Source organism: Octodon degus, unplaced genomic scaffold, assembly GCF_000260255.1.
Source record: "Octodon degus isolate 3935 unplaced genomic scaffold, OctDeg1.0 scaffold00039, whole genome shotgun sequence".
NCBI lineage: Eukaryota > Metazoa > Chordata > Mammalia > Rodentia > Octodontidae > Octodon > Octodon degus.
In genome coordinates, this window is record NW_004524615.1 from 11,630,635 (window position 1) to 11,635,863 (window position 5,229).

A 5,229-nucleotide genomic window follows, 5' to 3' on the forward strand; every position below is an offset into this window, starting at 1 on the left:
AAAAAAAAAAAAAAAAAAAAGAAGCCAAAATACAGAACATAACATTTTCATTGCATAAGTAGTATTCTCAAAGTAATTTTACATTAAAAAAGATACATTTGCTGAACTATTACCTACAATGAAAAAAAAGGTTAACTTCTTTTGCCTGGTTTTCTTGTATGGAAATCAACTGTCATCTGCAGAGAAAGGTTAACTGAACTGATTTTCTATCAGTTGGAATTAACATCCCGTGGTCTAGATGAATGATCATTTCTATGTAGCATCACCTTCCTAAGCATTCTTATTGGTTCTGAGAAATAATTAAGACCAGTGCCAATATGTGATATGACTCAGTTCTCTTCTAATGGATTTATTTTTATTTTAGGGGCTTAATCAAGAAAAATATAACTAGCAGATATTTTTGTGAAGGATGGCATTGGATTAGAGATCTTGGGAGGAACAGGGTAGGAAAGATTAAGGGTATGTGGGCATCAGGATTCATCAGGTAGCTAGTGCCTGGCACACAGCTGCCAATCAATAGAGATTAGCCCATGGGGAATATAACAGGCCCCTTTTTATAAACGGTGCAACAGAAACTCTGAAACTTTAGTACAGCGGGGGAGTGGTTGCACTAGGATCTGTCATTACACCACAGAGGGCTTTTTTTACACTTACTGTGTGTTGTGTCCTTAATGTCTATCTGAAGAACACTGAGGCCCCTGCCTCTTGTTCCATGTGGGGCCTGGACCCACACTCTGTCCAGGCCTGTGTTCAGGTCTACCTGGGACATGTACTGTCTGTCCAAGGAGAGACAGATAGCAGTCTTTGTTTTGATGTGGAAAAGCCCAGATGTTCACCTACAACTTTTTACTACTATGCCAAGCTCTAGCACTGCATCCCAGACTCCACCAGGGAAAGAACTAGTAAGGAGGGGGGACGGAGCTGTGAGCATCATAATGGAGAGAACAAGAGCAGAACCAGTGCAGTTGCTGAGAGCAAGGTCAAGGGCGTGCTGAGACTCTTACTCTTTCAGCGAGGCCTGCCACTTCCTATCATGCCATCTGCTGACAACCAAGCCTATATCTGGGGATATTTCAGATCTAAACCATAACATCAGAGGCACCAGAAGTTTGCTGTTTGGAAAGAGTAACAAATTGATGCCTTCTAATGGAAGTGGGGAATGAGGCAGGGTGTGGGAGAAGTAAAATCTGAAATGAGAGGACATTAAAACTTGCTTGACAGAAATGAAAAGGTTTCTGAGGGAATACTAGAACAATTACTACAACAAGATGGCTAGCCTAGATGAAACAGACAAAGGTCCTCGAATACACAGCCTCCCAAGACTGAATCCTGCCCAAACAGAAGATCTTACAGAGTCCAGCTACTAAGGAAATCAGAATCTCCATTCTCCCCAAAAAAGAAAAGCCCAGGGCCAGTTTCTCTGGTAAAACAAACAGTTAAAGAGTTCACACTAGGCTTCCTGAGAGTATTCAAAAACGTCAAAGAGGAATGATTACTTCCAAACTTATTCCACGAGGCTAGCATTGCTCCAAAGCCAGAGTCAGAGGAGGACCCTAAAGAAAACTACAGACCAAATAAATAAATAAATAAATAAGAAAAAGAAAACTACAGACCAACATCCCTACACAGATATGACAGTCCTAAGCAGAATATCCTCCAGTGGAATGCAACAATATATTTTAAGGCATTGCATCATGAGCAAGTGAGATTCATCCCTGGAATGCAAAAATGAGACATAGAAAAAAAAATCATTGTAATACATTGGATAACAAAAAAATAGTCATCTCTATTTCATGGTAAGAACACTCAAAGTAGGAACAGAAGGAAACTGCTTCAGCATGGTAGAAGCCATACATAACAAGTGCACAGTAGACTTGACCAAGGTTATTTTCCTGAGGAACTTGCAGTTTTCTCTCATTCCCGTTAGCGCGCAGGGTTCCAGCTTCTGCACATCTTCACCACATGTGTCATACGGATTTGCTGTTTTGGGAAGTGCTCATCTTCCTGCTCATGAAGTGGGATTGTACTGTGGTTTTGATTTGTTGATCCCAAATAGTTGGTAGCCTTGAGCATCTTTTCTAGAGAAATTTATTTTCCAGTCATTTGACCAATATTAGAATTAAATCTGTTATGGTTTTGGAATTTGTATAGTCTCAGTAATCACTACCAGATACAGTACATGATTTGCACTTACTTTCTCCTGTTTCATAGGTTGTGGTTTACACTTTTGATTGTATTCTTTAATTCACGGACATTTTAAAATTTGTTGCAATCCCAGTTATTTTTAATTTTGTTTGTGATTTTGGTGTCACATCCAGCAGTTACCTAAGGTCATCAGTGGCCTCCGTGACTGAATCCTGATGGTTTTGTGAGAGGGAACAAAAGTAGGACACGAGCATATGCACACTCTCTGCAGCATGGTGCACTTGGAACTTCTGGCCAGGCTATCCAGATGCAAGACTTGAACTGTGAGCTAAATAAACTTCTTTTTATGAACCTACCAGTACAGTAACACACAATGGACTGCTACACCCCACAGAAATCCAACTGAGACAAGAGGCAAATAGGCAACGGAAGTATGAAACGAGCAAACACAGCGAGTGGTATTTGACATAGCAGCCTGGTGTCCCCAGAACCTGGAGTCAGTTCCTGGACTTTGAGAAGCTGCTTGGATGTCAGCTCACTGTGCTGCAGTGGCTGTAAGGGGCACGGACTGAGGGAACGACCGCCTCCAGACACAGGCTCTTACCTGCTGGCCAACACAAGGAGTCCCTCCTTCATGCCATCAACTATCAGAGATCCGAAGTAAGTGAGGAAGAAGAGGGAAGACATTCCTGCAGGACCTAAGATGAGGGCTAAAATGCCCAAAATTCCCATGAATGGTAAAGAACACACGAGTCCTCCTCATCACAACCTTTTGGAATCTCTGGGACGAGGACAAGACCTCAGGCCTCCTGAGGAAGTTCAAGTCACACACGAAGTGCAGTCTCTGTAATGGAGCTGGACTTCTCAGCAAGAACATAGGAGAGTAGAAAGTGGTCAGAACACTCTAGACTCCTTCACCTTGCCATGTTACCAGTCTGGGGTGGGAAATATGAGGGTGGGAAACAGGCTTTGGCAAAATGAAGGACTCAGTCACAGAAAAGACAGGCTCCAGCATGGGAAGCTGAAGGGCTGTCCAGGCCCAGCCAGAGAGAGCAGGACCAGAGGGACCAGCACCACAAAATGTGACACGGGACAACTGCCCCAGTACTGAGTGGACACCAAAGCAAAACAAGCCCAAAGCATTTTTAACTCCAAGAAAAAGAAGAAAGTGCCCCAGGAAGGAAATTTAATCACAGTACACTCTGTGTCTTCGCTGAGAGCAGTGTTTACAAAGTTCTAACGCTGGAATGAATATGGATTTGACCCAGATTCTCCTGGGAGGTGGTGGGGCAGGTGTAGCACAAGTGCTGGCTGCATGGTGACAGCGTGCTGCGGGCAGGCGTAGCCGTCCACCCTTGCGGCAGGCTGCTGTTGGCTCTGCATTCAGTTTCTAGTTTAGTGGAGTCACAGTATAGAGAGATGCAACGATTTGCCTAAAGTCGCCCAGGATAAGTAAAGCCTTACAGCCAGGATTTCAACAGGCAGTCTGGTTTTAAAGTCTGCTTTAAGCCACTGTGCCTGCCAGTCAGGACAACAAGACCCAATTTAAAACATCAAGTAGCAGCAGTGGAAGTAACTGGAGGCAAACACCTATGTTGCCAGTTAAGCAGCTTCAGGGTTGCCTCTGAGGAGTGAGAAGAGGTAGGAATTTTTCTCTCACAGCTATTACAGATTGCCTAGGACGCATCTTTCTAGCGTTCGTCTTCTGCAGGGCTGGGGATGAAACCAGAGCTGCCTGTGTGAACAGGTGCTGTCCCCCAGCCCCATCTCTGGAGTCTGCCACCAGCTGCCATTAAACAGCGCTGGGCAAAGGCAGCAGAACCCAGGGCTTTGCAGGGGAGCTGCTACTCCTTTTCTGATTTTTGTTGGAGTCACTTTTGTTCCATAACAGTCCGTGGGCCAGATCCAGGCAATGGTAGATATTTACCTTCAGGAGCAGCCAGGGCTGCTGCCATGAGTCACGGTGAGTCACCCTGAAGCATCATTACCTTCCAAGACCTTGAGGGAGGAAGTGTGACAGGTGCCACCATTAGAATTTTGCTGGCTCAGACTGCCAAGGCCAGAATATGAATGTGAAGCCTGCATTCTCCCTGGCAGCCGGCCTCCAGGCGGTTATGTTGCGTGTGTGTTTGCACGCTGCGGTCCTTCATTTTTCTAAGGTTTTTATTATATACATTTCCAAATCCTTTTTAAGACATTGAAAACTACTTGAGAAGCTGCAGTTATGTGGGGCAGCCCAGGCCAGGCTGTCCCCATGTGACATGACCGTGTTCTTGAAAATGCCCTTTCTTGGTCCTTCTGTAAAGGGCATCAGGTCTCCTGGAACACTGGCTGGTGCCCTCCACACAGTGCTCAAGAGGCTGGTTACAGGAGCAGCTGCTCACCAGATGCGGTGCTGGGAGGTTGCTGTGTTAGAAGCTGCTCCATTTGGGGTGGTCAGGCAGGGGGCGGTACAGGGTGTAAAGAAGTTTGAGGTGGCCTCCAGCTTGCGCCTTCACTCCTGAGAGGAGTGGCAGAAGCCCGGGAGGCCTACATGAAGCTATCTGAATGCAGTGGGCTGCGAAGCCCGAGCACATCAGTGAATACTTCCAGGAAGGGGCGGTTTGTCCAGGTGGGACAGTGTGCCCCATGTGACCTGTCTTCTGTCACCCCAGACAGCTGTCCAAGGGCTCTTGAGTATTGCTGTGGTGTTTCTAGGCCCCCAAATGGAAAACAAGGCCACTGTCAAGTCCCCTGGGATAAGTGGAAGAATTTTATAATCTCAAGTATTTGCCCTTTCTTTAGACCAGGGATTGAAACTACAGGTCAGTCTGGCCTGCTATCTATTTTCTCCCAGCCCCCAAGCTAAGAATGGCTTTTCTGTTCCTTCCCTTCTTTCTTCTTCCTCCCTCTTTTCTACTCTCTTTTTATATACTGAGGATTAAACCTAGGTCCTGTGTACTGAGCTACAGCCCCAGCCCTTTTAAAATTTTTTTACATTGAAGACAGAGTCCTGATAAATTACTAAGTTGCCCAGGCTGGGCTGGAACTTGTGATACTGCTGTGTCAGCCTCCCAGAGTGTTGTGATTACAGGTGTGCACCAC

The 5,229-nt window shown here is 45.6% G+C and overlaps 1 protein-coding gene across 9 annotated transcripts in view; it reads left to right on the forward strand.

The window, feature by feature from the left end:
• Ggact (gamma-glutamylamine cyclotransferase) overlaps positions 1–5,229 on the forward strand; it is a 33,585-nt gene that overhangs the window by 26,201 nt on the left and 2,155 nt on the right. The window lies entirely within an intron of this gene.